The sequence below is a fragment of the Miscanthus floridulus genome, chromosome 10 (genome assembly GCF_019320115.1).
Source record: "Miscanthus floridulus cultivar M001 chromosome 10, ASM1932011v1, whole genome shotgun sequence".
Lineage (NCBI taxonomy): Eukaryota > Viridiplantae > Streptophyta > Magnoliopsida > Poales > Poaceae > Miscanthus > Miscanthus floridulus.
In genome coordinates, this window is record NC_089589.1 from 15,220,099 (window position 1) to 15,229,798 (window position 9,700).

At 40.4% G+C, this 9,700-nt stretch overlaps 1 pseudogene; it reads left to right on the forward strand.

Moving 5' to 3' along the window:
• Positions 1-4,806: 4,806 nt before the first annotated feature.
• Positions 4,807-9,214, forward strand: LOC136487726 (uncharacterized; annotated as a pseudogene).
• Positions 9,215-9,700: the final 486 nt, after the last annotated feature.

A 9,700-nucleotide genomic window follows, 5' to 3' on the forward strand; every position in this document is an offset into this window, starting at 1 on the left:
AGGCGGGGTCCGCACCCATCCTTTCTGCCAGGCAGCGTTTGGGAGCGCGTGCAACCACTTGTTCGGGGTGCATGTGGCGCATGGGGACCACGCTGCGGGTGACCATAGAAAGAGAGGACTAGTAGCCTGTTGCGTCCGCTGCTGGCTGGATCAGTTGGCCAGGTCTCTAGGCAGACGTGCCCAGGGCAGCAAGCCTCCCTACCGCGCTTCCCTCTGCGGCCTAGTGCCTTAGGCTTGCTACTGCTTGCCATGTTGATCTTCTCTCTGTGTGTTGTCTGTACCTAGGCCAAGCTTCCCCTGACGCATGGTGCCTGCCGCGTTGCTGCTTTGGCCGACTAGCTTAGGAGCTTAGCCAGTTGCAAGGCTGGCCAGGTCGCTTGCCTATTTATGATAGGAGCATAGGCGCTGAGTATTGGCCCAAATTTTTTGTCACTTCATGGGATTGAGCTCTGTATGTTTTATGCGCTTTAGATGTATGTTTTATCTAGATGTTGCATGTGTTTCATCTGGATGTTGTATATATTGCAATGGCTATACACGTATGTTACAAGTGTATGTTTCATCTGTTTCAGACGTATGTTGCAAATGTTTTATCTGGATGTGTGCATATGTTTTAATGGTTATACACATAGGTTGCAAGTGTATGTTTTAAACGTTTTATCTGTTTTAGATGTATGTTGCAAATATTTTATCTGGATGTTGTATATATTTCAGTGGCTATACACATATATTGCAAGTGTATTTTTAAATGTTTCATTTGTTTTAGACGTATGTTGTAAATGTTTTATCTGGATGTTGCATATATTTCATTGGCTATACACATAGGTTGCAAGTGTAGTTTCAAATGTTTCATATGTTTCAGACGTATGTTGCAAATATTTTATCTGGTTGTTGCATATGTTTCAGTGGCTATACACATAGGTTTTAAATGTCTATTAAAAGTGTTTCATCTATTTTAGATGTATGTTGTAAGTTTGTATGTTGCAATGTTTTTATCTAGATGTTGTAAACGTTGCAGTTGCTGTATACATATGTTGCAAGCGTGTGTTGTAAATGTTTCAACTGTTTTCAGACGTATATTGCATAAGTGTTTAATGTTGTAACATTAGCATGCGTAGGCAGCGGACGCATGAAAAGGGGGTCCCCGCGGGCATAGCTGTCCCCATGTCGCAGCAAGCGAAGCTGGCGTGGATGGTCTCCACTTGCATGCGCATCACTGGGCATGGGACGCGTAGCTGCATGTGTACGTGCACCAACATGTGGGGGCGGGGGTGTTGGCGCAGCAGTTGCGTGCGGCATGCGAGAGCGGGTGTGCAGGCGTAGCAGTTGCACATGAGTCAGTAGTTGTATGCGGGGCTGGCATGGGCGTCCGCCGTTCGGACGTTAGCCACGCCCCATCTAAAATGGTTTTGATTCGGCAAATCTAAACGCCCTGTTCAACTAATCCATGTCGAGCCGAAGACACAAGTGTTGGGCTTGCCAGATCTATTGGGCCTTGGCGTCGGCACTTGTTAAGTGGAGCTTGTTATCGGCCCAGGCACAATAGCTGAAGATACAGCTACGCTGCAAAAGCCACGCTGACAAGTAAAGAACATATCTATAATATTACCTGCATCTTGTGGATGCCGGCCGCTGTCAGGCTCAGGCTAAACTAGACGCAAGATCTAATGAATATATGATGCTTCAGACGCAACGACGGCCAGCCCTACTCATGAAAAAGATAATAATAATCAAATGTAAATAAGTGAAACGATAAATAAAATATAATATAGAACAAATGCATAGAAAATAATATATAATAAGAAAACATACAACACCATAGGAATATTACTAGAACAACCTAATATATACCATAAACATCTTATAGATACTATATGAACATAGCAACATACATACTACATCATGTATGGACATGAATACTAGGGAGAAACTCTAGAATACATCAAGAAAAATCTCAATAAAAATGCTATGAAATATATAACAAAAATATAGATAAAAAACAAAATATAAATATAAAAAATTAATGAAAGATAAGAAAAAATAAAGAAAATGGAAAAAGGAAAAAACCACGTAATATTGGGAAATAGAAAATAAAAGAACATAGCATTGATCCCATAGGTAATACATGGACAAACAAAAATACATCATGGAGTATCCTACGTGAACAAAAACAATACATCATGGTCCATGGAGCATCTTATGGGCGTTGTGTGAATAATAATAAAAAAAAATACATCATTAAATATCACATATGTATTACGTGAACAAATCAAAATAAACGATTAAAACATCTGATAGGTACTGTAGCAACATCTCATGAAATAAAAAACAAAAGAGTTAAACATAAAAATAATAGTAAAATAATTATTTCAAGTAAAATTAAAAATAAAGAGAAGTAAAAATGAAAGTAAAAGATATGAACATCTCATGAAATAAAATAAATAAAAAAGAAACAAAAAATAGGGAATAGAATGAAATAGAATCAAATGAACAAAAGAAAGAAAGACAAAATGAAAGGAAGGAAAAAAGAAAGAAAAAAAATCACATAATGGCACGGCAGGCCACCACGTGACTCCATCATACTGAGGTAGTCGGGAGACGCAAGTTCACCATTTCCATCTGGCCGTGGCCCATGGGCCCATCATTTGACAGCCCATTCTTCCGGCCCATAATGTTTGGTTTAAGGAATGAGTTTATCTATCATCTTCTCACTTAATATTTTTTATTTGGTTTGTGGAATAGAATAGGTTAATGTGTCATCAACTCATTCGTCTTAATGTAATAATTAATACTAGTGTAAAAAAATTAAATGAGTTCACCAAATCTGAAGATGCATCACCTTGTCCAGAATTGTTTGATTCCTCCAACCAAACCCAGTGTTCAACTAATCCATGTTGGGCCGAAGACACGGGTGCTGGGCTTGCGGGATCTCTTGGGCCTTGGCGCCGGCACTTCTTCAGTGGAGCTTGTTATCGGCCCAGGCACAATAGCTGAAGATGCAGCTACGCTGAAAAAGCCACGCTGACAGCATGTCAGTGCCAAAGCGGCGCAGATCAGGATTTGTCATGTTTTTTTTAATTTTTTTCAAAGACCATATGTCATGATTTTTTTGGTGCCCTTTGCAGCTGCTCAGATCGAAGTCGGACATATGCCGAGTGATCGGGTCGGATGGTCCTGCTTACAAGCAAGAACATATATCCTATAATATTGAATATTTCTGAATCTTGTGGATGCCGGCCGCTGTCAGGCTCAGGCGAAACTAGACGCAAGATCTGATGAATATGATGCTTGGGACGCAACGACGACGACCAGCCTACTCAGATCCAGATTATTCAACAGGCTAATCATCGCAGAGCTTTATACGATGAATGCAGCAGCAGCTTGTTGGATAGGATAGCCGATGGCCCTTAACTTTTGACTGGAAATCTCACCTGCTGCGTCGTCCCTGGCGTTTGTCGTGTAGAGCCACTAGGGGAAGCCCGCCCGTTCCGTCCGCGGCAGGTATGGCGCGCGCCGGCCACGCGCCGGCTGCGGCGGCGCGCGGGCTGCCCCGCTCCCGGCACACGCGCGCTTTGTCATGGGCGGCATGGGTGTTTGTTGCTGTTGCTGTGCACGGGAGATCGCCGCCGGCCGGATGCTGACTTGGAGCCATAATCTATCGTCAGTCCTTTCCTTGCCCATATTGTGTTTTGTTTGCTTGGGATCAATTATTAGGCTTTTTATATATAGTTCGTTCATCCGATCCGGTCATGATCAGGTGATGTTTTATCTATCGTTAATCTAAATTAGAAAAATCATCACTTATTCATGGCAAGATAAATTATATGATTATAATCTTAACAAGAAGATTTGTATCCCCCAAAATAAGGGCATATTACTTATGGATATCTTACGAGTAGAGATTTTATTTGAAAATTGGTTTATGAAAATATATATATTTAATTTGTTACAAGAACAAGGATAGAAGTGGTTAATTTCGAAGCATATATAGAAGTACTTATAGATATATCTTTATTCTGACAAGTGTCGAGCCAGAATATATTTTGAAGGACCTTCAGTTTTATGATATTTGCCAAGGTTTTCCAATACAAATCTACATATTTGTCTTGCATGTCTCCAAACTAAAACATTTTTAAAAGTTGTTGATGTTTATTAAGGTTTAACTTTGACCAAATCTTGCCCCGAACAATATGTTGAATGTATCCATAATCCAATATAGCCTAAGAGCATCTCCAGTGGTCCCCCTTTCCTAACCCCCAATGAGAAAAAAACTGTTATTTTAGAGATCTTTTAGCTCCAGCAATTTTCAAACCCAACCCTAATAAGAATTTTTTTCAGTCCCTCAAATCATAGCCTCCCACCCCTCAAATAAAAGGGAGACCTTTCCTCCCCCAATCCACTATTTTTCTCATTAGAGATTGGATTTTCTTGTTCTGTTGGAGGCAAGACCTTCAAAATCCCAAAACACGTTTTATTTATCTTCCCCAATAATTAGTTTTTAGGTTGTAGTTTTCTCTTACTGCTGCAGATTAACGAAACAAAAAGATCATCCACAATGGAGTATCGACTAAACGTGACAGCGTGGCATAAAAAGTGCCAGCACGGCAGCACCTTTCCTTTCTATGACATGTCATTGCTCGTAAAAAGAAGTAGCAATCATTTTAGCTGACCTCACCTTCTCCTGGTGCTGTTTCCTTCTGTCCTTCTCTACCCAAGTGAAATGAAAAAAAAAAAAAAAGGCGCGCGCGGCTGCTTCTTATAAAGCGCCTGCAATTGGTCCATTGCCAAACGCCCTGTAACTAACCAGCACTCAAGGACCGATTGATCGAGCTGAGCCCCCGTTAGGAGTAGAAAAATATAATGGGTGTCTTCCAACAAGGCGATGCGACGATGAGCGTCATGATGAGGCCGGTGCTGCACCTCATGGTCGGGCTGGTGCTCTACGGCGTCGCCGAGGAGATGACCGTGCCGGCGCTCGTCGACAAGGTTACCGCCGCGCTCTGCCCCGCCGACGACTGGTCTTGCCCGGAGGCCCTCTACCTCACCGGCCTGCAGTCCTCGGTATGCCTTCAATTCCTTCCTTCCTAGCACCCTGCATTATTCCGGCCGTTTGATGTTCTAGGACAATCATATGTGTTCTTCATCAGGTTCTTGTTCATTCAGTGGTTGCATGTTGTTTCGTCAGTTAATTGCTTTCTGATTGCAGGTTGGAGGGATTTTCAGGACGATAGGGTTCACTCTGATGGGCCAGCTGGCTGATGAGCATGGCCGGAAGCCTCTCATCCTTCTCACTGCCTCCACTTCCATCATCCCGTTTGGTAATATAATAAGAAAATATGTCAATGTGGGCATTTTTGTACATATATAGTAGTCCATCTGCACTTGGTACTAATACTTGTTTATTGCTCATGGATGCTACTTGCAGCTGTGCTTGCTTGGAACAATTCAAGGACTGCTGTGTATGTCTACCTTGTTCTGCGTACCCTCTCATGCATGATTGGCCAAGGAACCATATTCTGCCTCGCTATTGCTTACACGGTGAGAATAGTAATCCTAGTCTCCTCGTACGTCTTTGTAGGTAAACACACACACACACACACACACACACACACACACACACACATATATATATCATTCATTGAACTGCTCCTCCCCGTACTATTTGGCATTTTTCTAGATGTAAAATTATGTCCGGGAGAGTACTATGGTTTTATCCATCTATCAGTAACAAAGTATTAGCATGACATTTTTTTTAACAAAGTTGCCAATAACTTTTGGATTTTGCAACGAATTTTACTTTTTTTTGCGACTAAACAACGAATTTTACTCTGCCTAGGAGCTAGACCAGAGGCCTTGGGCTCTAACCAATCCCAATGGCAAAGACAAATCGAAGGCAGGGGCTTTACTGGCTCTCAGAGGAGCCGCTTCGAAAAGCCACCCCCCTCCCACACACACACCCCACCCACCCACCACTACCGGAAACAGTCAATTTGCCGAGTGCAAGGGGGTTTGCCGAGTGCAATCCTTTGGGCACTCGGCAAACAAGCTCTTTGTCGAATGCTGTGCGAAAAAGTAACTATATGCCTGCTTAAATTGTAATGAAAGAAGAAAAGCTCCCTAATTTACCATGTTCGTGCTTGGAAATATTATGTTAGGATTATTCGTGTGCATTGTTTTAAGTAATTTGAAACCAGAGATGTAACAATCAAACAGATGTTTTTTAGGCTATATTTGTTTGGTGGTTTGTGAATAACAGATAGTGATTCAAGGGTTATAAAAAACATTATGCTAAATTAGGCAGATGCAGTTGAACCATCAAGGAGGGCAGCTGCATTTGGCATCATGACTGGAATTTTCTCTGCCGCGCACAGTCTGGGGAGCGTGTTTTCAAGGTTCCTGCCTGAGAGGTGGATTTTTGAGGTATCGGTAGTTAATGCTACTTATATAGTTGCATCACAATTTCAATTTATGTACTTTCTCTTTGCTAACATTAAATCTTATAAGTGCTTTACTTTGGTTTATTAGGTCTCGATTGTCTTGTTGATCTGTTCTATCCTCTACATGAAAATATATTTGGTTGAGACAGTCCAAAGAGCTTCTTCTACACCTTCTCAGCATTTGTCGATGTCATCTTTGCTTGTCAAGTTACCACAAGAACGTTGGGAATCTATCAAGGAGAACATTAGCATAGTCAAAAACAGGTAACCCTTGCACATTGAGCATGAAAGTTAAATAGTCAAGGAATTCATGATGAATAATGAAATTCATGTAAAAATCTATTTAGTGTTTTACCCCTCCTTGTTCATGAGGGAAAATGTTAATTATACTTATATGTTTTTCCTTGTATCAATCTAAATAATAACATTGTGCTTCATGCCTATGTGCTAGTTTAGTGGTATTCAACAATTAAAAAATGTTGTTTTCTTGAAGAAAAGGAGTAATATGGACAAAAAATTTGGAATGTATAAAGTGCTATATGAGTTCTTGATTATCAAAATTAACAGTTTTCTATCACAATTGTTTTAAAAAAGTTATGAAGGGACTAAACAGAACATGATACAACTGGTAGATCGCACACGAAGGGAGTTAAGAAACGTTCTTCAGCTTCCACATCTTGATAGTTGTATACAATGAACATTAACTAGTTTTGAAATTAACAAAAGTTTGCAATTTCCTTTTTTATTAAAGAATGCCTTTATTTCAGCTTCTGCATAATGTCATTCCTTTTGATTTCTTGTCTTCCTATGTTGTAGTGAAACACTTAGGAGAATCTCATATGTTGCCTTCTTTTATAAATTGGGCATGATTGGCATTAGCGACGTTCTAATGGTAAATGGTTGTCTCACTTATGTTTTTTATGATATATTGTTAAAAAAACTATATGGAACTTTAATTATCTTTTCTTTTTAGTATTACCTAAAGTCCGTATTCGGCTTTGACAAGGATCAGTTCTCAGAAATTCTAATGGTGGTCGGCGTTGGTTCAATCTTTTCACAGGTGCTCTTTCAAGATTTTATTCTATACCAACTAAACTAACATATATATGTTGCATGGCCTGCCAATTGTCAAGTTAGTTATCTGTGGATTTATGATACGGTTTTCATACTGTAGATTCTGGTGCTCCCCTTTCTTAGCCACATAATTGGTGAAAAAGGCGTCTTATGTATTTCAATACTCGCATCCATTGCTTATGTAAGTGAGAAGTTATTGCACTGAGATTTTGTACTCTGTTTTACTAGTCTCAGATTCACTAATTTGATATATTGACCTATTAATTTTGGGGAAATTTTTTCCAGGCTTTGCTTTATGGTGTTGCATGGGCTTCGTGGGTATGTATCCAATCAAATTTACTGAAGTCATCAATTGATTTATGTTTTCATTAACGAACCTCAACTAATTGATGCTCTAAGAAAAATTATCACATATTGATGGATTTACCACTTGGTACAGTTACAAAAGCTTTGTCCATTTACCTTCTACTGTATCCTGCAGGTTCCATATTTTAGCTCTTCATTGGGTATCATCTATGTTCTAGCCAAACCAGCAGTAAGTCAATCCTACTTATTTGTCCTGTATGCACTATGACTTCAAGTTTTCACAGTTAAAAATAATAATCTAAGGTGACAGTGTCTGAAAAATATTCAGAAAAAGATGCCTTTTATATTTTAATACATTCCAGTGATATTCGTAAATTTGTTTACATGAAAAATATGCAATTCTGCAGATATATGCGATCATTTCTGGTGAAGTACTCTCAAGTGACCAGGTACATATACAATCCTGACCTCCCCTGGCTTTAATTAGTAATTCAAACTTGAAAACTTCTATCCTAATTCCTATGTTCCTAACCATGTCTCCTCTATCAATATATTTGCCTAGCATATTCCTGCTAGCAGTTTTAAAAAAAAGTTCCTAACCATATGCACCATTGTCTCATTGTATTATCTTTACAGGGAAAAGCGCAAGGTTTATTGCAACCGTGCAATCTGTAGCTATATTGTTGGCACCACTATTTATGAGTCCACTGACTTGTAAGCAATTGACTTTCTGGTATCAAATTGAAAATTTTCATATATTTCTGTGCCACATGCACAATGTTTTTTGTATTTTTTCTCTCATCATTTCCTCTGTTTCAGCTTACTTCATTTCAGAGGAAGCACCTTTCGATTGCAAAGGTTTCAGCTTTATCGTTGCTAGTTTGTTCTTGGTCAGTCCTCTTCCTCTCAGGTTCAGGGTGATAGAAAATGTCAGTATGCAACTGGAATCAGTACTGACTGTTTTTCTCAAATTCTGAATATTTTACAGGCAATCTCCTTTTGTTTTGCTTGGATGCTTAACCCAGGAAGCAAGGATAAAGGCACAAAAGATGTCGTTTCAGACAGCACTGATGAGGAAGCAGCGCAAGCACCACTATTGGCAAAATGGCCTAGATCATGACTCCAGGAAATTGAGCTATAAAATTCAACTAGAAGGGAACCGAGTGTGCATAAAATTGTAGGATATGTGAATTATAGTACCAACAACATAGGGCCTGCTTGTATTATAGTTTCTGTACATACACCAGAATGAAAAAGCTGATCACCTGTGTCATCAATACCGACAAGTGTGAAGTGATAAGTTTTGGGATTATCTATGTGCTAACTTGGTGCTAAAACCCAGTGTTTTGTGCAATTCAGTCTTTTCTGCTTTAGGCAAATGAATGTTTATATTATATACCTCATTTGCTGGAAGCTTGGAAGAGCAACACAAATTGGTGCTTTAGTAGTCGAATGCAGTCCAGTATTAATGAGAGTGTCACATTAACGTGGCGCTGTCAGAACAGAGACTATTTGAGTTTCCCATTGTGATGGTAATATCTGAGAACAGTCACACAGAGTAGGTGAAAGGAAAGGTGTGCCTTTCACCAATCCAGGAGAAGAAAGCAACAACTAGTGATAGAGATAGCTCCCTGCGCAAACAAAATATGATAATGATTAGATCTGGGCGTTCGTCCATCGTCGCATGCCTCCCGCCGCACACCCCATCTTGCGCCCCTCGCTCCTCGCTCCCACCCATCACACGCTCCACCTGCGCCTCTCGCTCCTCACTCCCACCCACGCCGCTCCCTCCTGCGTCGTTGCGCGCGCCGCCCGCCTATGCTCTCCCCCATTCTCGCCCTCCCCAACTCTCGCACTGTCTCTCTCACGTCCGCTGTCAGCAG